Here is a 25,123-nt window from a genome sequence, read left to right on the forward strand (position 1 = left end):
CTGCAATTTGTAATAAGCTCCGTGGTAGAAACAAGGTCCTCAAGTCACTAGCCGGCAGTACTTGGGGTGCGGACAAGAAACCTTGCTAACTACTTATAAGGCAATTGGCCGGTCAGTGGTAAACTATGCAGCGCCAGTGTGGACACCGCAGACCAGTGATACGCAGTGGAATAACATACAAACCTGCCAGAACGCTGCTCTTAGAACTGCGACTGGGTGTCTCCGCAGCACACCCCTGGATCACCTTTATGTGGAGACAAAGATCATCCTCCTGGGTTGTTATCGCAGTAATCATCCAAACCACCATCTTATGGATACACAACCACCACCCAGGAACGTAAGGGTTGATATACATAATCTAGAGCGCGAGATCCAGCGCTATAAAAGAGAGCCTCTAGATCAAGCAGCGTACCAGGCAGGTTTGAACAGGATTCATGAGGATACTGTAGCTGAAGCGGTGAGAAGCTACAAGGTTAATCCTGTTCTTGGAGTCCGACCACCGCCCATAGCACCGGAGGAAAGAGACCTCCCACGGCAGAGTAGGGTAGTTTTGGCCCAATTAAGATCAGGCAAGTGCAGCCGCCTCAATTCCTACTTATCGGTGATTGACAGCAGCGTAGCTGACGTTTGTCCAATTTGCAACCAAGGGCCACACGACACGCGTCATCTTTTCTCTTGCCCAGCCAAACCAACCCGACTTACCACCAGATCACTCTGGACACACCCCATCTTAGTCGCAGAGTTCCTTGATCTGCCAACAAGCTGATGTACCAAGCGTATAACATGAAATGGATGAGATCACAATAAACTGTTACAACAACAACAACAACAAATATTTCCAAAAAATACAGCCTCCGTTTTGGCAGTATTGACTGAAAGGGCATTTTCATCTAACCAACCAACGAGCATGTTCATGGTAAAGTCAATAGTACTCTGTAAGACATCTAAGAATTGAAGATCACCTTTAAACAGAAGTTGGACATCATCAGCGTACGCAAACGGCAAACAATTACGAGAACTAATTCGATCAAACAAATCAATAACAAACATTATAAACAGAAGCGGTCCAAGAACAGAACCTTGAGGGACACCACTCATAACAGGAAGAATAGACGACACAGCTATTAACACATACATATTGCCTCCGACCCGATAAATATGAATACATCAATCTTTTGCCGAATGCTTTCTGTCAAACTGATATGAAGTGGCGTTGTACTTCTGTTTAGCCGAAACCCGCACTGAGAGTCATGCAGAAGTGAGGAGCTATCTATGTGCTTACAAATCTGAGACTTCATTAAATATTCAACTATTTTCGACATAATTGGCACTATAGATATAGGTATAAAATCCTCAACGTTATCACCTTTCGGAATTGGCACAATTTTGGCCACTTTCCAATCTGACGGAAAAACAGACGTAGTTAATAACGTTTTAACAGCATGCAACACATAACGACCAATATTGGGGAACATTATATTTAAAAACTTCAAATTCAACTCATCATAACCAATAGCTCAACATAATCTTACAGTACGAAAAGAAAAACATTGTCAGGTAAAACAGGCACATCTAAATCTACATGTCTTTGATTTGACTGAAAACAATTGTTCAAATCATCAACATTGACATCATGTATAACATCAAGACGATCATTGCTGACGCCATGCTTACTCAGTATCCACCAAATTTCCTTCGGAGATTTATCCCTAAACATATCCTTATGAACTTTCCGCTTAATATTCCTGATTACTTTCTTTGCCTTATTCCTACATTTACAATATATCCTCCAACTAGTCTCATTTCTCTAACGAATATACTCGCCATATGCAATGTCCCTCAAAGATGAACCAGTCATCATCAGAAGATTTCCGAAAACATGGTTTCAAGGGAATGCTTTCATGAATGATATGGAGGTTCGTATTCAAAACTTCTAGTAGAGAGTTGACGTCACCGGTAGTGTATATATCATCAAATTGACAATTAGTAACAAACTCTTCTAAAAACATTGGCGTACACATTATAATCGCGAAATTCATAGCAATATCTAATCACACGATTACGAATATCAACGGAAATAAACAAAAATGAGTGGTCAGAAATAAAGGGTGATTCTTTTGAGGTTAGGATTTTCATGCATTAGTATTTGACAGATCACGTGGGATTTCAGACATGGTGTCAAAGAGAAAGATGCTCAGTATGCTTTGACATTTCATCATGAATAGACTTACTAACGAGCCACAACGTCGAATTTTCAGTGAATGGGCCCTAGAAAAGTTGGCAGAAAATCCGCTTTTTTATCGACAAATTTTGTTCAGGGATGAGGCTCATTTCTGGTTGAATGGCTACGTAAATAAGCAAAATTGCCGCATTTGGAGTGAAGAGCAACCAGAAGCCGTTCAAGAACTGCCCATGCATCCCGAAAAATGCACTGTTTGGTGTGGTTTGTACGCTGGTGGAATCATTGGACCGTATTTTTTCAAAGATGCTGTTGGACGCAACGTTACGGTGAATGGCGATCGCTATCGTTCGATGCTAACAAACTTTTTGTTGCCAAAAATGGAAGAACTGAACTTGGTTGACATGTGGTTTCAACAAGATGGCGCTACATGCCACACAGCTCGCGATTCTATGGCCATTTTGAGGGAAAACTTCGGAGAACAATTCATCTCAAGAAATGGACCGGTAAGTTGGCCACCAAGATCATGCGATTTGACGCCTTTAGACTATTTTTTGTGGGGCTACGTCAAGTCTAAAGTCTACAGAAATAAGCCAGCAACTATTCCAGCTTTGGAAGACAACATTTCCGAAGAAATTCGGGCTATTCCGGCCGAAATGCTCGAAAAAGTTGCCCAAAATTGGACTTTCCGAATGGACCACCTAAGACGCAGCCGCGGTCAACATTTAAATGAAATTATCTTCAAAAAGTAAATGTCATGGACCAATCTAACGTTTCAAATAAAGAACCGATGAGATTTTGCAAATTGTATGCGCTTTTTTTTTAAAAAAGTTATCAAGCTCTTAACAAATCACCCTTTACCTGTACAAACAAATTGGTCAGAACAACATAACAACTCAGAGCAATACAGAAGAAACAGGTGTTTTTAAGGTCCCCCTCATAACTATAAAATTGTTATATGACACAACTATATCTACAAGACAGTCTTCCATCATAGAAATATCCCCATGAGGTAAATACACTACACCGACTAACACAGAATTTCCATTATATGTCAATTCACAAAACATATATTCTACATTACTTTGAGAGTTGCTTCTGCAAATAACCCTGTGTTTAATATCTTTCGAAACATATATTGCCACACCACCACCCCTAATTTCAGGATGATCGTTCCTGTGCAGGCTATAACCACTAATACGAACAGCATTTGAGGCTGTGGAGGGCTCCAACCACGTCTCAGTTACCCGAAAAACATCTAAATTGCCACCCTCCAAAATACTTCTAATTTAATTAATTTTGAAGGAATTGCAATTTATCTTAAAACTACGCATATTAATATGACCCACATTTAAATTGTTCTTAAAATTGCATAACTTGGATGACAAGAGACTATTACTGTTTATAACTTGGCCTAAATTCGTGGATATGTTCATCTTTTAAGTAATAAGAACCCGAAAAAATACATAAAAGTAAAAATAAAGCTTAATATATTATCTATCAACAATAAACAAATAATTGTAGTAATCAAAAAAAAAAAAAAACAATAACTACTCCAAAGCATTAGGGATATCAGCAATAGCCGGTACTACAGCTCCTGCAGGATTTAACATTTCAGCACACTTATCTATGTCGCATTCTCTTTCTACACCATCAGTGTATGTAATCAAAACGTAAGGGCGATCAGCATTGAATAATTTAAATTTAGAGATAATTTTTAATCGCCACAATTTGCGGCAAATATACATTAAATTGGACGCAGAACGATTTAGGTGGTCATTGAGGTATATTCTGCTCTTTGCAGATCCATTTATAACATCGAAGAGCCACAATCTATCTCGCTTGTGGTATTTCTCCATTACCAAATCTCTAACGTAGATTGAATTAAATTTTACAAGCACAGATTTGCCCTTGGAAATATAGCAGCAATGCTGAATATCGGCCGCCGAAACAGTTACCACGCAGAGCCCTACAACCTTTATTACTGATTCACGTAAATTTGTGATTCCTTTAGAAATCCTAGTAATAATAATATTGGCTCTATTAAGCCTTCTGCAATTTATATCATTTTGATTGTTTATGCTATGAATTCGGTATCCATAATTTTTTTTCAAATTGCTTGACAACAGCCAAACAATGTTGAACAGAAGCTTCAATATTAGAGATTTTCTGTTCATACTTCTCTTTACGCGTTTTTATAGCAACATCCATTTTTCGACTAAGTTCTTCGATTTGTTTCTGCAGCCCAATTGTATATTCATTGAATTGTTTCTCCAAGCTTGCTATTGAGATACTAGCATTCGAACGCTTTTCATCAGCTATGTGGGCAGAACATTCATTTTGTCCATTGATATAGCCAACTACAGAACTATGGTTTGATGTATCAATATCACACACCACGGAATCCCCTTGTCCAGATACAGTAGCATTAAGAGATTTACATGTAATACAATTGGAGCATCTGAATTGAAACATCCCACTCTTTCTATTGTTGTAGATAAATGCATGTTGTTCTTTAGAACATTTGCGCATTTTACATGGAATAATTCACCACATAATCCACAACCAACACTAAATTGGTTACTCTTTACTAAGCCATGGCAATAATACGATTTGCTTTGTGTTGGCATTATGTAAGTTAACAACAAAAAAATTCAAATATTTTCCCAACCATTCGATTCAATTCTTCGAACTCAGGTGATGTTATTTGCCTACCCTTCTTTTACATCCGTTCTACATATGCGGCCACTTGCATTTAGTTGTACGAAATTATTTCAAAACATTTCCCACCAAATAATTGATGACGTTACGTCTGCATGAAATCAATCACAAGTACTGATTACCAAATATTCCATTTGCATTTATTGCCGAGAAATATTAGTAAGCTTTTCAAAATTGTAAAATGTTTATCCGCTCAATACCAAGAATTAGTATCAGCTTATTAAATTAATTCATTTTCTTTTGTCAAAAACTTAGAATTACCAATAGCTTAGCTTAACACAAAATTACTATAAAAGAAGAAAGTTTTTAATAAAGAATCATCATCACTAAGTTAACTTGTATGAATTCAGATAAGATACAACACACAGATAACAAGCCGTTTCAATCTAACACCAAGAACGAAAGGACAGATGTGCATACAAAACAATACAATCGCTCCAACGAAATCAATATGAAACACCAGCACCAGCAGCATTAATTAAGACATACTCCAAACAAAAGCAAAGGGTGGACAATCTCTTAGTAGTGAGAGAAAGAAATGTCACAACAGCACAGCAATCACATTCAAATATAGCTTTCCAGCAATATACAAATCAGTTGTGACTAAGAGCCCAAGGGGGTATCGCATGTAGACATAGGCGCGAAAATATGTTTTATTTTCTTCTACCAGAACATGCAGACTTTGTTGTTACTAACTTGCAGACAATAATTTTATTGATTTCTGTGTAAAATTCAGGTCATCAGCAAATATTCCATGCTATACTTATGACAGCCATAATTGATTTTAATTATTTCGTATTTTATCGCTACTTTATATACTTAAATCTTCACTTTAAAAGTAATTTTCCGGGCACAAACAAAAACTCTAGCAATCCATTTCAGTGATGCCAATTTCATTTTTTCATTTTTTTTTTACTTGAAACATACATAATTTCTGCTTGATGTCGAGTCTGGAGTTGGAAATTTGGGATGTCGTTAACACGTTTCTGAAGGACTTTGATAGAATACATTCAAATTTGGTTCTTATCGTCAAGTACCCAAAGTTAAAATTATGTTTTAAACGTTTCCTTACTTGAATTCTCCGCTTCTTTGGATCGGAATCAATACCAAAATCATTAGTGTAAAGACAAAATCTTTGGAACCGGACAAGCTTTCTTCAGTATAGAATGTAGATCCTCTCACTAAGAAAATAATTCATAATTTGTCAGAATAGAAACAAAACCCATAAAAATGTATACTTCTTAAAAATACTTTGAGTAAGGGCCCTTAACACGTATAAACTGTCATGCTAAGAGTAGTCATCATATCATGACCAATCGTAGAATGCAAGTGTGATGTTGTCTTTGTCTCTTCAAATTACGCTCAGTAAAATCTCATCACATGTCAACTTGCTTTCTCTGAGCAGGCATAATACCATGACTACTAGAATAATGCAAGTGTGCCGTTGTTTGTTCTATAAATATACATTATTATGTGGAGGTTTTAGCATTAACATATTATAACAAGCGATGGATGAATGAGTAGAAAACAGGACTAGCAAGAATGAGACCCTCGTTCGAAACCGGAGGCGGCGAAAATCAAGTAAGAAAAAAAAGTAAAATATAATAGTAGCAACGTTTAATTTAAGTCAGATATGTAACAAAAATGATATGGAATATAAAAAATAGGGATGTTTGTTTATACTGATCTGAGAAGGTATGTTCACTTAAAGCCTGCCACTCAGATGTCATTTCAGTCAGTTTCTGCGAGGCCAAGGTGACGTCCAAAACATCTTGGTATCGATATTTTGAAGATCTTTCATTTCAAATTCTTGTTGCAGTGCTGATTTTATAATTTCAATTTCTTTTATATTTCCTCCAACAATCAGCAAATCATCAACGTAGAGCAATACATAAATTAATGATCCATGTGTTTGTTTTACATAAAGACAATAATCATTTTTAGATCGTTCAAATTTTAATTTGATTATAAAGTTGTTAAATATCTCAATATGCGTTGTGATTGCTTTAGTACATAAATACAATGTTTAAGTTTACAAACCTCTTTCAAAAAAACCGTTCAAAAATGGGGTTTTTGATGTATATGGTATTTCATTTTGTTGGCTATAGCTAGCAAGATTTGAAACGTGCCAATTTTCGCAACAGGGGAGTACGTTTCTTCGTAGTCAAATCCTTGACATTGTGTAACAACGCGTGCCTTATATTCACTAAGATTTCCATCAGTGCCCAATTTGCGTTGAATACCCACCTACACCCAAAACACTCTTACCATTTGGCCCTTGGACGAGTTTCCAAGTTTGGCTCTTTTCCAAAGAATCAAGTTCTTTTTATAGCTTTGTACAAATCGCACGAATGGTCAAAATTTTCTACATCCTTGTATGTACGAGGAACGTTAGATACAAAGCGTTAAGCGTTTGAAGCAATAGCAATGTAATCATATCGAGATTGCGGTTTTATGAATCTCGAACTTCTTCGGGGCTCCACGGTATTTTCAGAGTCGTTCACTGTTGGCTGTTGAATATTTTCATTAATTGCTTCCTCAAATGATTCATCATCACTAACGCGGTTATTTTTATATTTTCTACTGTGACCGATTCATTTTCATATGTTTCAAATTCACACATTGGTGTCTTCTTTGTGGTATCTGAACATTTGAATTCTTTTTCGTTGAAAATTACATCTCTAGATAGAACTATCTTCCTTTCTGCTGTATTCCAAAGGCGATACCCATTTCCACTATAGCCTACACATCTTTTTAGATTTTGTATCCAGTTTTCGTCGCAAAACTTTTGGTATATTAGCATATGCTGCAGAGCCAATTACCCTCAAGTGGAACAAATTTGGTTTTTTTCCTGTCCAAATTTCTGCAGGTGTTTTACTCTTCAAGAGTGAAACTTTGGGCTTCTGTTCATTACATAATTTGAACAATATACAGCTTCCATCCAAAGATATTTCGGTAGATCACAACTTGATATCAAACTCCTTACTTTTTATATTATTCATTCTTTCTGACTTACCATTTTGCCGATATTCTACAAAAATCTTTGAATTCTTTAGAGGCATACTCACCCCCGTTGTCGCATCATAAGATAGATATCTTGACATCATGCAAATTTTCAGCCATAGCTTTGAACGTTTTGAAATGAGTTAAGACTTCAGATTTCTTTGCCTCGATGTAAACTGAAGTGAAGTGGGAATAATCGTATATAAATGTCACCATATATTTCATTCCGTTCCACGAAGTACGGTGAATTGGCCCACATACATCAGTGTGCACCAAATTTAGAATTCTAGATGATGGTACATATTTTTCTTTGGTTTTAAAAGGCAGTCGGTATTGGTATATAGTCGGTATATATTAATATTTAAAGAACAAATCACTGTTCCAGCCTTGTCCGTTTCGGTACATACCCTATCCATCGCAATCCCAATTACTATTGGATTCTTTAACTTATATAGGTCGTAAAAACAGTGTTCATCATTTGCTCCAGAATCCACAATCCACTTTACTTTTACTTTGCCTTTCATTTTTGTCCTTTTTGTTTTCGCCGTTGTATCCTGATTGTTCTCCCTTAAATTTGAAACAATTCTTTTTTATGTGGCCTATTTTTCCACAATAATGGCATTTGAACTTAAATTTGTTTTCATTGCAATATTTTCAATCGGCACATTTTCTTCGTTTTTGCATTTACGTTCCTCTTGTAATAACCTATTCTTCACAAATTCCATTTCTAATGAATACGGGTTGAGAGTTTCAATGGCCGTTACCACATTGCTAAACGATTCTGGAAGAGTTAATAACAATTTTTCTATGGTAGCGCCGGATGACCTCATATTGTTTTAGAACGCTATCAAAGTTTAGAAAAAAATCACACAGATTTTCCTATTCTTCGCATTTCATCGTGAACAATTTCTTTTTCAAAAACAATTGATTGGATATACTTTTCTTTGCAAAGATATTCGAAAGGGAAACCAATATTTCATATGCCGTTTTACAGTCCTTCACTTATTCTAGATTAGAGTCACCAATTCTTCTAATAATGATGGATTTAGCTTTCGCATCTGTCTTTCGCAAGTCATCCCTTTTAGCTTCGTTCGTTTCTCTACTAACATGCGAACATCATTCTGGACAACTTCCATTATACCATGTTCATTTAAGACAGTCTCCAACCGAAATTTCCAATAGTCCAAATTCGACCCTCAAACTGATGCACAGAGAATAATTCTGCAGCCATATCTGGGCCCATAACCAAAAAAAAAAATCAGCAAATATGTTAGTTTTAAGGGTTATGACAAAAAGTAATTTATTGTTTATAGTTTGTCGTAAGTAATTTATTGTATAGTTTAACTGAAAAAATATTTTTCTATGAAAACATACAAAATTCAAAGCACATATGATCAAATAAAATATAATAAATCAAAGTGTTTATAAAATAATTTAATTATTTCAACAAAATATTCACCATACAACCGGTGCAACGATTGCCAACACAAATGCAGATGAGTCAACATGGGGAAGGTCCTGTAATTATGTCTGTATTTTAGTGTCATTTAGTGATCAAACAAACACAATGTTTTTTAGAATAATACAATAAGAACAAAAACGTACATGAAAAAAATAATAATCAATATAAAACATTCATTATATAAAATATAATGAATATAAAACGCTATGTATCTGTACGTATCTACATTTTATTTTGTAATTCATTTAATAATTGAGGGCATTCAAGGACTACAAATTGATAAAACAGGTATCTGTAAATGGACATGTGTCTGTCCCATTAATAAATTAATTTTTACTAACATAGGTATAAGGATCATTTATTCGGTATATATCATGACGCTTGGGCTCTATCAGTGAAAACGCTGACAAAACAAAAATTGTGATATATTATACATATTTTTGTAAATTTTTTACCAAGACCTCTTAACCACTAAGAAAATTTACAGAAGCATTGCTAAACTAAGTGCTATTCCAAAACTAATGGAGAATATTATTTCTGATATTTTGGCTCATCAAGTCTCCTCTTTTCTGTCACCAAAACAACATTGCTTCCGTAAATCTTGTTCAACCATAACAAATGTCTTGGAATTGAGTACAATGATTAATAAAGCCTTTAGAGATCGTTTATAGACTGATGTCATTTATACTGATTTTAGTAAAGCGTTTGACAAAGTAAAACATTCACTTCTACTGTACAAATTACATCCCATGGGTTTCAGTGACTAATTTGTACCCTGGTTTAAAAGCTATCTGGCAAATCGCACTCAATGTGTAGTGTGTGATAACATTATTTCGGAATCGATACATGTGCCGTCTGGTGTTCCTCAATGCAGTCATCTTGGACCTTTATTGTTCTGTTTATTTATAAATGACTTCCCATCAGCAATTCGATTTGGTAATACACTCATGTATGCTGACGATGTTAAAATTGTAAAAATTATCCGGAATAGTGAAGATCAATCCTTACTTCAATTTGATCTAAATACCATGTACAACTGGTGTTCTCTATATGATGGAACTGAACATAAGGAACTGCAAGCATATCTTTTTTTACAGATTAAACTACATCGATACAAATTACTACATAAATGACACAATGTTGAATTCTTTAAGGATTTCGTAATATTGTTTGATCGGAGACTAGATTTTATATCACACATATCTATGACTGTCAATAAAGCATACGGATCACTTGGATTTGTCAAGCGCTGTAGTAAGGAATTTTCTGACCCATTTGTAACAAGGAATTCGTACACCTCACTTTTGAGTCCAATCCTTGAATATGGATCTGTGATATGGGACCCACAGTATCAAATTCATTGCAACCGTATTGAATCTGTACAGAATGCTTCGCATTAAGTACTTTCGTACAAACTTTGAAAATCACGATCCTGTTCGCCGATTTTAATAAATACTATAAATTTTTCGATCTGACTGAGGATAAATATAATATAAAGAAAAATATAACATTAGTATTAAATACTTAGGCATAAGATACCCTTTTGTATATATTGTAGTATAGTATTGTTAGTCTGTAAGGATTACTCCATAGATGAATAAATAGTAAAAAAACGCCTGTTTTCTGTATATTATAAAATGGGATCTGAGGAGACGAAAAATATTGAAAACACCGGGGAAGTAATTAATGAAATTATTTCATTGCCCGCCGGAAATAAAGAAGATAACTAAGTAAAAATATGTTAATGATTATTACGGGAATTATACACCCAGAAAAAAGTGTCTTCGAAACTAAAGGAACAAATGTTCATCAATTTAGTTTTGCCATTTTATATCCATTAAGTTAAATTTTTATTTGAAAAAATAAAATTTACTTGTTTCAGTAAAAAAAACCTAAACTGTAAGCAGTTAGGAATAGTTCATTAACTAGAATAAGGCATGGAATTTTACTCATACTATTTTCTTCGCTGGGTATAAGAATTTACTACTGAACAAGAAAATTTTATTCACCGATAACAAAGCATTCGTAAAAATAAACAAAAACCGAACTAGAACCAAGTTTCCTCAAAATTAGTAAAATTTCTTATAAAATGATAATTGCGACTTCCTTTATAATAGAAAGTTTTTCATACATACGAACAACACTTGACATAAAAAAATATTTTAGTTCATTCGTACTAACAATTATTTAATCCTTTCAAAACTTAAGGAAACACACTTGTTAGAATATAGGAAATTTTCCTATATTTCATTTGCCTACCTGTAATCGATGTAATCGATATGCTTGCGCGTGGGTTGTTTTTTAGTTGGAATCGCGTTGTTATGGTATACGGAGAGATTGTTAAAAAAATAATATAGTAACATAATATAAACAATAACAAATAAAATATATAAGGTATTTTAAATTAGTGAGAAAAATTTTGGTTTTTTGAAAATTTTTAAACATAAATAACAAACAATAAGTATATCAATGTTCGTGATGGTGTACAAAGAAAGGAAACACAAACAGAATAACAACCCCTTCATTCATCAGGTAACATTCAGGACGCTACCCTTTGGTGAAAAAATTGGTTTATGATTTTTTATATTTGTATGTTAGGTATTGAAATTGTAAAAGGAGGACAAAATCGGCAGCAACTTATTAAAAGTTAAACGTACAAAGAGAAGAAAAACATTACGTTTTACAGTTGACAACATTACATGGAAATTGGAAATAGTGGAATAATAAACTAATATTTCGATGCTGTTGATTCTTAAAAAATATATATAATATATTAATAAAACATGTCTTTTATTGAAGAAAAAATTGCCTATATAAATAAATAAAATTGTGTTTAAAAACGAAGATAAGAAGTTCTAATTTTGAAGTAAAAGGTTTACAACAAATATGTAAGATTTGTCCAAATGAATGAAAAAAGTTCAATAAAATCAATCCATATATGGGGTCACTTTTTTCTGGGTGTAGTGATCCAATTTTTGTATAAAGTGCACAGTATTTATAGAGGTTCTTTAAAGAGAAAATATAAGTTGTCGGCAACAATAGCGGATATATATTTTTTTTCCTTCTTTTTGTCTCAATTTGTTTTACGATAGAAAATAATTTAGAAATTTCTTTTTCGTTTTTCCATAAACAGTTTATTCCCCCGTTTGTTTGTCTCTTCTCGTTCTATAAATGGAATGACAGGATATTTAAAAAAAGTTGAGTTTAAGGAAATTTTAGATAAATCTTATAAATGTCTAAATACTGAACGTACATTATTCTCGGCTTACTTAGTCTTAGCTTAGTCTTCAATAAGGGGACGGGTATCGACTGATGGTTACAAATTTGGGCAATGACCAAGGGTTAGGCCCAATTAGTCGACCTATAGACGGGCCGACAGGTTGCGATAATTTGACAAGTCGAACCTTACCTAAGGTAACGACATCAAAAAGAGGTAATCCCTCAAAAAAGAGATTTAAGGACCTCAGAAATGCCTTGAGAATGCTTTGTCTGGCGTCTACTCACAGGTGCTGGAAAAGTTTCCCGGCCTATAGGTCTATAGAATGTTTTAAAGCTGCGTTGATTATAATTGGTGAAGTTTGGGAAGGAGCTGCTCTAGAGTTAGTCGAGAAGAAAGACAACCAGGTAGACGTAGAGCACATGCGTGGATACCTGCAAACCCTCCTGACCCTGAATCTATTTTAAATAGACTGAAACAATGCCATCCAGATCTTACAACACCTGATTGGAAGGTTGGCCGTTTGGATGAAGTGGATGGACCCAGACGGCATGCAGTGTTTATATTGAACACTAAAATCTCGATGGTCCTTCGAATCCTCCAGATAAATCTTCACTACTAAGAAGTATGCAATCCTTTCAAAACTTAAGGAAACACACTTGTTAGAATATAGGAAATTTTCCTATATTTCTATTGTCTACCTGTAATCGATACCTGTCATCGTAATCGATGTGTTTGCGCGTGGGTGTAATCGATATGTTTGCGCGTGGGTGTAATCGATATGTTTGCGCGTGGGTTGTTTTTTAGTTGGAATCGCGTTGTTGTGGTATACGGAGAGATTGTTAAAAAATAATATGGTAAAATAATATAATAAATAACAAATAAAATATATAAAATATTTATTATTTTAAATTAGTGAGAACAATTTTCGTTTTTTGAAAATAAATCTATCAATGTTCGTGATGGCGTATAAAGAAAGAAAACACCAGCAGAATAACAACCCTTTCATTTGTCTTCATTTTGGAATCTTCAATTATCAGGTAATATTCAGTGACGCTAACCTTTTGGTTTATGATGGTTTATGATTTTTTATATTTGTAGGTATTGAAATTATAAAAGGAGGACAAAATCGTTAGGCAGCAACTTATTAAAAGTGAAAGGTACAAGAAGAAAAATGCGTTTTACAGTTGATGACATTACATGGAAATTGGAAATAGTGGAATAATAAACTAGTATTTCAAGGCCAGTCAAGGGAGCCACCGTGGTGCAATGGTTAGCATGCCCGCCTTGCATACACAAGGTCGTGGGTTCGATTCCTGCTACGACCGAACACCAAAAAGTTTTTCAGCGGTGGATTATCCCACCTCAGTAATGCTGGTGACATTTCTGAGGGTTTCAAAGCTTCTCTAAGTGGTTTCACTGCAATGTGGAACGCCGTTCGGACTCGGCTATAAAAAGGAGGTCCCTTGTCATTGAGCTTAACATGGAATCGGGCAGCACTCAGTGATAAGAGAGAAGTTCACCACTGTGGTATCACAATGGACTGAATAGTCTAAGTGAGCCTAATACATCGGGCTGCCACATAACCTAACCTAACCTAAGGCCAGTCGATGCTGTTGATTCTTAATAAATATATTTAATATATTAATAAAACGTATATTTTATTGAAGAAAAAATTGCCTATATAAATAAATAAAATTGTATTTAAAAACGAAGGTAAGCAGCTCTAATTATGAAGTAAAAGTTTTACCACAAAAGGCCGGTACTCTGTTCGGGTTTCGCGTTGAAACTCCATACAAAACCAAAAAATGCGAAAAATTTGCGAAATTTTTTCCATTTGTGATACTTTGTTTTTTCGTGTTGAAAAACTGACGTTTATAGCACGGCGCCATTTGCAATGTGAATTAAGAAATAATTTATTTATTAAAAACTATTTGTGCGGGTTTATAAATCAAACACGGACCATATTTTTGTTCCGAAACTATACAAAGGATCAAAGGAATAGCAGATCAATTGCCCAAGGAAAAATAAAATGTTATTTTGTAAAAACAAGCAACACCACCAACTTAATCCAATATCGCTCCCTGTAAAATAGCGCTCCAAGCTACCTAAAAAACGCCGCTTTCTATGTGCGAAATAATGGTTTCCATAAAAATTTTTCGCAAGAATGAACATAGTACCGACCTAAATGTGTAAGATTTGTCCAAATGAATGAAAAATTGTCAATAAAATCATTCCATATGTGAATTCAAATCAGTTAAATTTTTTCATTCTTAGTATAGTGGTACATAAATATAGGAAAACGTTAACTAATATATGGAATGCATTATACCTAATTTCTACGAAAATTACATCGTTCAAACAAATAAAAATGTCTTTGGCGCTATACGAAGTTCAACTTTCTTCACAATGAGTTCATTTTAACTTAAAGAAGGGGTCACTTTTTTTCTGGGTGCATGAATAGGTAAGTGTTCTTTTTTCAATGTTCTTTATGTATATCATTATTTGCTAATTATTATTATTTTTTAACCAGTTTCATGTTTTTCTTTGTTGTAAAAAAATATTTAATTTAAGAGCAACCCCAGATGGATTCGGGCAAATTTTTATATTTCTCCTCGGCGTATAATTTAATAGAGAAGTGGTAAGTTTTCTTTTAAAATTTGGCTTTCTTTTCACTAGAATATTTACGTTTTTATGACCTTTTTATTATCAAAATTACATGTTTTTAATACCTTATTTTAGTATTACTTTAATCAAATATTTTTGGAAACCAATTTAATATTTTTAACGTAAAAAACAAATATTTAATTTCAGAATGACAATTTGGAAACATTTTTATGAATTGGTAAGCGTTCTTTAACATTCTTTTAACCAGAATATTTAGTTTTTTTATGCATATTATTTCTTTAATTAGATTTTTTGGAAACAAATTTAATGTTTTTTATTTCGTTTTGTTTGTTATTGTTGGCTTCTCTTCAATCGTTATTGTTGTTTTTGATCTCAGCTTAAAGCCATGCATTGACTAAACTACAAGTGTAGCTTAACCAACAGATATGGATCCAACCATCTTGCAGTCTATAGGGCTTTGCCCAAATAAATTTGACAAGCATACTTTTCCTCTGTTGGTTAAGCTACACTTGTAGTTTTTTATTTAATGTAAAAAATAAATATTTAATTTCAGAGTAACCAAATGATTTTTTATAACTTTTTAACCTCAGCGTACAATGTAATAGAGAATTGGTAAGTTTTATATTAAAACTTTGGCTTTCTTTTAACAAGAATATTTATTGTATTATGTCCTTCACATCGATAACAACACAAATTTATGAGTTAATATATTACTTAATTCATTATTTCTCTAATTGTTTCAGGTAAAACTTTATGAGGTACGTTTATCTAAGAAAAGTTGAATTCCTTACACCATTTAATAAAATGCCCCCAAATATGGTAAGTTATAAGCTAATTTAAAGAGCTAAAAAATTATATTTTATTACATGTTAATTTTTGACAATTTTCATTATTCCTTCCATTTTTTTCAGCAAGATATGTGAAAAATATACTTACGATGAATAAAAAAAAAAATAAGGAAAAGTCAAAATGTCCAAAAAGCGAGTTAAAATAAACTACTTTCTTGTTCCACGTGGTCATAATTTTTATTCACAAAATCATTGTATTAAGAACTTTCATCATAAGTTTTTGTAATAAAGTACTATTGCTTAAAGAAAGTTTAATTTTATTGTATGAAAATTTTCATAATAGTAAAACGGTTTGTTATTCCTTTAATTATTTAATTTCTCTGTACTGTGGAATGATTGATTTAAAAATAGTTTAGTCGTCGACATTTTAAAGAGACTCTTAACCAATTTTTATTATCGGTTTTCCCACAAAATAAGCAAGTAAACCAAAATAATACTGACCTTTTAACTTGGTAGGGGTATATAAATCTTATGGTGTTGTAAAAATGAACTAAAATACAATGTTATAGATTAACTAAAATTTAAGAGAATTCTAAACTAGACAAGTTGAAAAAAATCTTAAGGGCTAAATCATGGTCAATATTACAGTTTAGTTCATTTTGCAATGGAAAAGGGTTCACTGTTTTTTCAGTGATAGGGGAAAATAAATCCTTGTATGAAAATTGGTTTCAGCGCCACCTATATGTGAAAAATGAGGTATATACGAATACAAAAAATAGAAAATGACATAGTTTGGCCAAACGGGAAGAGATAGAAAAACCAAATTTTAACCAGAGACAAAATGAAACGATAACTTCGATTTGAAAAAAAAAAAAACACTTTGCCATAAACTTTCCGAATCGCAGTAATGTTGCATATACGAAACAGAGAGAAATGTGTCCACTGTGGTCAAAAGGAAAAAAAAAATGGGGTTACAGATTTATATGTGAAAGATAGATCTTTTAGTGCTCTATCCGATGGAAAAAACGGATACAGCTAAAAGTGTTTGGGAGTCTCTCTCCTCGAGAGTAAAGTGATCACTGTGGCCAAATGGAAAAAGATGGTGTTACAGATTTATATGTCAAAGATAGATCTTTTAATGTTCTATCCGATGGTAAAAACGCGTATTGGGAAATGTGTTTGGGAGTCACAATATATGGCCTGGAAAAAAGTAGATGCTCTGCTCCTCGAGAGAAAAGTGACTACCAAATGGAATAAGATGGGGTTCCAGATTTATATGTGAAAGATAGATCTTTTAATGTTCCATTCGATTTGTTTTTTTTTACCATCGGATAGAGCACTAAAATATCTATCTTTCAAATATAAATCTGGAACCCCACCTTTTTCCATTTCGCCATAGTGGACACATTTCTCTCTGTTTCGTATATGCAACATTACTGCGATTCGGAAGATTTCTGGCAAAAGGTTTTTTAATTCCAATCGCAAGCTATAGTTTCAGTTTAACTTTGTTTAAAATTTTCTATATCTTCCCGTTTGGTCAATTTATGCCAATTTCTATGGAGGTTTATATGGCAATTTTTTTTGTATTCGTATAGAACTCATTTTTGCACATATAGGTGGCGCTGAAACGAAGTTTCGTATACGGGTTTATTTTCCCTTACATTGAAGTAACGTGTTTGAGGTAAAGTTTTTACCATATGGTGACACAAATCTGGCAATAATCACCGCATCTTGAGAATAATGTTTCTTTGTCTTATTCATTTCTATTCTTCAAATGCTGAATAGACTTAAGTTTCGGTACGGGCACATTACAGTTGGTACAAATCCTTAGAAAGACATCGTTTAGATTTTCACTCTCTTCGAAGGGAATCCCATTTATACGGACATCCGCAGCTAATTGGGCATTTTCTTGCCTGAGCACTTGGAGCTTCAATTCCTTTACATCATATTTTAGTTGTGCGACTGCATCAACAACATGCTCTAATTTAGTAATTCTTTCATTCATGTCAAAGAATTACTCTCTAAGATCGCAAAGCTTTTTATCAAATTCGTTTTCAAAGAGGCGTTTTTCCTACCCTTATTATAGAATTGAAACGATCTTCAAAACTCTTGTTAATCCGGAATCCGAATTTTTCTTCAATAAAGAGTTCACAATCTCGTCGCAGTTTTTTTAAGATTAGACGATAATGATGGATTATTAATTTTCTTCGTAACAATCTTGATGATATTGAAATCCATGCAATTTGTGACAACGGTAAATGTCTCTAGTTGATTAGGTTCTAGTACTAACTAAAGACGTAAAGTGTAGCATACTTTAGGGATTCACCAGAAAATTACTTTATAACCCTTCTGATAATGAGATGTATGTGGTTCTGGTACTAGCTAAATCACCAAAGCTGTAACATACTTTGGGGATGCAACAAAATTACTTTATAAACTTTTAAAATTTAATTTTCTCGTAACGGATGAAATTGCAATGGTCAAAGCTTTGTACCAATAGTAATACAGAATATGTGAGTTCTAAATCAATAAAAAGCTTTGATTATTGATTGAGAATATCGATATCACGTTATTATTTTTCCTCTTCTTATAGTTGTTTTTGTAGTTTGTATTATTGTATTTTTCTTTTTAACTTTGGCACCAATCAATTATTTTAGATTAATAGTTTGCTTGCAATAAAACAGCTTTTAGAAACAAACATACAAAACCGTAACAACAGGGTGATTAGAATTTCGGTATTTACAGAAGATTTTATATATACAGTGATGTCCAAAACACGCAGAGAAGAAAAATGATTGCCACAATCATATTCGAAGAGCAAAATAATATGATAGGAACTATTTTTGCAGCGACCATGTAACATTTTCACCTGCAACCATGTTGGCTCAGTGAACATTGTTCTAAGAAAAATAAAATTGTCCTCATCTAAAATGTTATTATATTGATAAAAAGAATTTTATTTGAATCCAACGACAATGGTTACGATCTAAAATGTTATGGTATTCGTCAAACATGGTTTTCTTATAGTTGAAAGAACATGGTCACAACCTAAAATGTTTTGATCTTTATGAAAAAAATTTGTTCGTCGTCGAAAAATGGGCGCCACTTGAGAAAAGAAAACAAAATTAACTTTATTTATTTATAAATTAAATCATTTATAAATAAATATCATATAACTGCAATTAAAATAAATTATACCATATATCAAAATGCAGAGCAAAAAACAGGTAATTTTTTTTCCCTTCCCTTTTTTCTGTTCACATAAAACCACGTGCCACATCTGAATAAATAAATTTACACAAAACACAGTAATTCCGTATTCTCCGTGCATTCCAAGAATCAATCAACACGCGACTGACGCGCAAAATGAAAAAATAAAAAATTAAATGGTCACAAAAACAATGTACATGGTTTTTATGACCATGTAATGGTTCTAGATATGTCTATACGTAAGCTATAAAATACTTTTTCCCTGCAAAAAAGTAAAAAAAAAATCGAAAGGTCAGGTACGTGATTTTCCCGACCATGCAATGGTCTCAAATTCTATAATTTAAATAATAGAACATGTTTGCGGCATTTGAGAACCATTTAAATGCTTATTGCCAACATATATTTTTCTCCGCTTTAAAATTATTTTTACAAAGACAAAATACATGGTTTTCGCGACAATTACATACTCTAGATAAGCATTAAATGGATGCGGCAACCACGTCCAAACATGTTTTTTTCAGTGCGTGTGTTGACAATAAACCGTAATTATATGAAAATAAGTTCACCAATGTGGTATCAGAATGGACTGAATAGTCTAAGTGAGCCTGATACATCGGGCTGCCACCCAGCGGTGCCAACTCTGACGATTTTTCGTCATTTTGACGATTTTTGATGGTAAATTTGGCCTCTGACGATTTGACGACGATTTTAAACAACTTAGTTATGAGCAGGGCTGTGGAGCCGGAGTCGGAGTCTTGGAGTCGGAGTCTGAAGATTTTGCTGGAGTCGGAGTCGTAAAAATTTTGCTCGACTCCGACTCCGGCTAAACCAAATTTTTTAAAACATTTCACATTTTTGTAACTAAGCAAGTTTTTACGCAAATTAGTTTCCATTGCGTTATTCATTCGATCAATGTACAGCATGATTGTAAATGAAAATCAACTTCCAATTACGGCTATCTTTTTATGTTTCCCAGAACGTTAGACTAGCAGATGGGCTGGATCGATCCATTTTAATGCCCATATCAATTTATTTGAAATATTTCGAACAATCGAAATTATTTTTTTTTTAATTTTATTTTAAGGCCATATACATATATGTGGAATATTGACAGAAAATTTTTTCAAAGTTACTTTTTATAGAAAGTTTTTTTTTTATTTCTATAAAAAATTTATTCAAAATTTTATTACTATAGAAATATTTTTTTCTATAGAAAATTTAGTCAAAATTTTATTTCTATAGAAAATTGAGTCAAAATTTTGTTTCTATAGAATATTTTGCAAAATTTTATTTCTATAGAAAATTTTGCAACATTTTGTTTGTTACACAAAAATTTTTTCAAAATTTTATTTCTATAGAAAATTTTTTCAAAATTTTATTTCTATAGAAAATTTTGCCAAAATTTTATAGTAATAGATTTTTTTATTAGAAAATTTGGTCAAAATTTTATTTCTATAGACAATTTGGTAAAAAATTTTATTTCTATAGAAAATTTTGTCAAAATTTTATTTCTATAGAAAATTTAGTCAAAATTTTGTTTCTGTAGAATATTTTGCAGAATTTTATTTACTACACAAAATTTTTTCTAAAATTGTATTTTTATTGATAATTTTTTCAAAATTTTATTTCCATAAGAAAAAATTGTCAAATTTTATTTCTATAGCAAATTTTCTCAAAATTTTTTTTCTTACTGATGCTCACTGATACTCACTGCTATAAAAAATGTATTCAAAATTTTATTACTATAGAAATATTTTTTTCTATATAAAATTTAGTCAAAATTTTATTTCTATAGAAAATTTAGTCAAAATTTTGTTTCTATAGAATATTTTGCAAAATTTTGATTGCTTGTTTTTTTTATTGATAATTTTTTCAAACTTTTATTTCTATAAAAAATTTTGCCAAATTTTATTTCTATAAAAATTTTATTCAAAATTTTATTTCTATATATTTGGTCAAAATTTGATTTCTATAGAAAATTTTGCCAAAATTTTATTTCTATAGAAAATTTAGTCAAAATTTTGTTTCTCTAGAAATTTTTGCAAAATTTTATTTCTATAGTTACTAGACAAAAATTTTTCCAAAATTGTATGCTCACTGATACTCACTGCTAAGTCGAAAACTTGTTGAAATGACTCAAATTTTCAAATTTTTCAATGAATGAATCATAAATGCCTTTTTGCGAAATTGTCTAAACAATTATAAATATTTCCCAAATATTGCCCGAGATTTTGTAGAAGTCTGATTATAATAGGCCCGCCCGACTGTGGAGTCGAGCAAAATTGGCTCGACTCCACAGCCCTGGTTATGAGATGACGATTTTTTAAAATGCTCGACTCAAGTGTTTCCTTTTAAGGGTTTTTATACCAATTTGACGATTTTTCAAAGTGATGTAGTTTTAAGTTGACGATTTTCATAAGTTGTAATGTAAACATGTTATTTTGGATCTCAATAATATGACAATTTATATGTAGCTTGCTCCCAGCCGTCTCCAATGTAGAAAGAAATTTCAAAGCAATCAATATAAGTAAACTTAAAATTCGAAATCCCTTTCAAACTTAAACATTGTAAGGTATTCTTTTGTCTATAAACTATTTAAAGCGAAATAATTTTGATTGCTATGAAGCCAGTTTAGTTAAATTCACTTTATTTATTTATTCATTACCGATAATAGTAATAATAACAAAAATTATACATGAGCAAGTAATAAGGATTTGAATTCGCTTGGAGAATAGGAAATTTTTCTGTCAAGAAAATTTTGTTAAACAATGTAGTACATGTGGTCACAATCAGATATATTAATTTAAATTAATTAAAATTTTATTTCAATTAATCGTCATTTAAAAAACTGGAAACTATATGACTTACTTAGAGATTTAAATGTCATTATTCATGTAACTAAAATGAATAAAACCCCTTTTTTAATAACAGCTTTATTGTGTATACAATATATGGATGCCTCAGATGTTTGAATAAAACTTTTATTTTGTTCCTAAATCTTTTTTCAACTGTTTTATGAGTGACGAATTCTTTGGGATGCATTGACGATTTTGACGAAAAATATTTTTAAAATTGACGATTTTCAGCCCAAAACAGTTGGCACCACTGCTGCCACCTAACCTAACATATATGAAAATAAAAATATTAAAATCAAACTTTTGATGCAATTAAAATCAAACTTTTGATGCAATTTGAAAGATTTAAAAGGATAAGGGAAATAACGACATAGACCGTTTTATAAGTTATAACATTATTTAGAAATAAGTTTTTTTACCTGTTCAAAACATTTGCAACTAATATTGAGTGTCACATATATTTACGAATATTTAAAGTTTTCGTAACTTTTAAAGATAAATAATAATAGTTGATACTACAGCCATGCCGTTTGATTACTTCTGCCCAACTTTATGCCATTGGTTAGGATTAAATGGTCAATGATATCCTATGGTTAAGGATCAAATAGAGATCATAAGCCTTTTGCAAAAATTTAATATCAACTACAACTGTCCAAAGGTAATTTACATCAGGCAACTGAGCAGGCCAGTCAAGCACCCGCAATTTCTAATCGGAAATCCGTTGATTTACTACCTTACACGTGTGCTGGAGGTCATGAATAACCCATGCAGACGGAATTTCCCGGAATGCTTATGGCAATATCACATGGGAAAAAATGTTTTGGTATAATTACGACTTGTTCAGAAAAACACCCCAGACCATAATATTGCCCCCACCATGATTGACGGAACTTTTTGTGTTTCTTGGATTAAGACTTTCCTTTCAGCCTTTGTACTAAATTTCTACCATCCGATCCATGCAAGTTAAACTTTGAGTCGTAGGAACATATACGATATTTCCACCGCTCCTCAGGCCATTTTAAGGTATTTCTGATTGCTATGATTGACATACCCAGTTTAATTTAATTGATTCCTTTAGATGATATTTGAGTGATTTGTTGCATAGCTCATTAATTATATGATCTCCGTCGTACGTTTTCTTTTACATCAGTGCACAGTTTTGGTGCATCCTCTGTTTATAACTCGAGACGCAGTTGATTTGTGGGCAATACTCTTTCGAAATTCATTTCATTTCATTTCATTTATTGAATGGTATTTCCAGTACAACAAGATTACATCTTATAAATTATAGTACTGGAGTAACATGGTTAGATTATTACAGTATTGTTATTAATATGTATTAAATTAAATTTAATTAAAATAACATATAAGTATACATAACAATATTCTAAAGTGTATTAGTGTGAAAAAAAAAGAAAAATTTAGCGTCCCCAATATTAAAATATTTCACATGATTGAATAATATTCCAGAATATTCCTCTTGAACCGTTGTGTATTAGTTATTAGCTGCAGCTCATTAGGGAGTTGATTCCAGAGACGGATCGTACTAATAAAAAAATGTCTTTCTGATGAGTGACGACGGTGTGCGATTTGTATAATGTTTTTTCCTCTTGATGATCGGGCGAACATCAGGTTGGCATATAGATATGAAGGTTTACTGGTGTGAATTATTTTATGTAACAATACTAATGATTTGCAAATTAAGTATCTTTCCAATGGCCAACCTTAAAATCATCGATATTTTGCTTATTAATATATTTATTATACTTATTGCCGGTTATTTAATGCCGGCCACATAATTTGAGCATAAAGGCCTATGGCGGTCAATATATGATCAAATTGGCAATGAACTTAACGATATTCCTACATTGCTCTTTTTGTACGTTTAATCTATCCTCTTATATGTCCTTATAACTATTACAGGTACAAAATACAAAAAATAATGCCCTTAAACAAGAAAATATTCGCCCAATAAGAATTTGGAAATACCACCCCATAAAGATTATTTTTTAAGTGGAATGTAAACAATAAAATTATTGTGGGAGATATACCAAGATTAAGTTCATGGTAGGCTAGTTGGAAATGTTTTGAACAGCACCCCAGCAAAAAAAGCGTTGCCAAAAAAGTTGTGAAAATGTTCTTTTTGGATTAATAAGTGGTCCAAAATTGGCTCATAAGCGATGAATTTAACATGGGCTTGTCATAGGACGGATGCCCACTATTTTAACAGCCGTTACATTGAATTGAAACACTTTTTAGGGTGTGATCTGAATTCATGGTTTTGGATGTTAATTACAAATTTTTGTGATATCTTGGCAAATAAATAATTTTTATAATTTTTTATGATTTTTATGCATTCTAAGGCTGGTTTGAAACGTTTGACCTCAAATATTTTCCAAAATTCCCAATTTTTGTAGAATGGATTTTTAATTGTTATCGACAAACTTTAAATAATAATCTATTTGAAACAAACAAAGTTAAAATTACACATTAAAAAATATGAAAAAAGCGAGTTATAAAAAAATTAATTAAAATAACTTCCTGTGTAGTTAATAAATATATATATATATATATATATATATATATATATATATATATATATATATATATATATATATATATATATATATATGTATATATATATATATATATATATATATATATATATATATATATATATATATATATATATATGTATATATATATATATATATATATATATATATATATATATATATATATATATATATATATATATATATATATATATATATATATATATATATATATATATATATATATATATATATATATATATATATATATATATATATATATATATAATATATATATATATATATATATATAATATAATATATATATATATATATATATATATATATATAATTATATTATATATATATATATATATATATATATATATATATATATATATATATATATATATATATATATATATATATATATATATATATATATATATATATATATATATATATATATATATATATATATATATATATATATATATATATATAT

At 31.7% G+C, this 25,123-nt stretch overlaps 1 protein-coding gene and 1 long non-coding RNA gene across 6 annotated transcripts in view; both read left to right on the plus strand.

Annotated features, from left to right (window-relative positions):
* Positions 1-25,123, plus strand: part of Nepl16 (Neprilysin-like 16) — a 369,741-nt gene that overhangs the window by 12,895 nt on the left and 331,723 nt on the right. The window lies entirely within an intron of this gene.
* Positions 13,395-13,783, plus strand: LOC142239933 (uncharacterized). Its single transcript, XR_012723141.1, has 3 exons — positions 13,395-13,439; positions 13,499-13,622; positions 13,684-13,783. It is a non-coding gene; the product is annotated as an uncharacterized LOC142239933 (long non-coding RNA).

Source organism: Haematobia irritans, chromosome 1 (genome assembly GCF_050003625.1).
Source record: "Haematobia irritans isolate KBUSLIRL chromosome 1, ASM5000362v1, whole genome shotgun sequence".
NCBI classification, from domain to species: Eukaryota; Metazoa; Arthropoda; class Insecta; order Diptera; family Muscidae; genus Haematobia; species Haematobia irritans.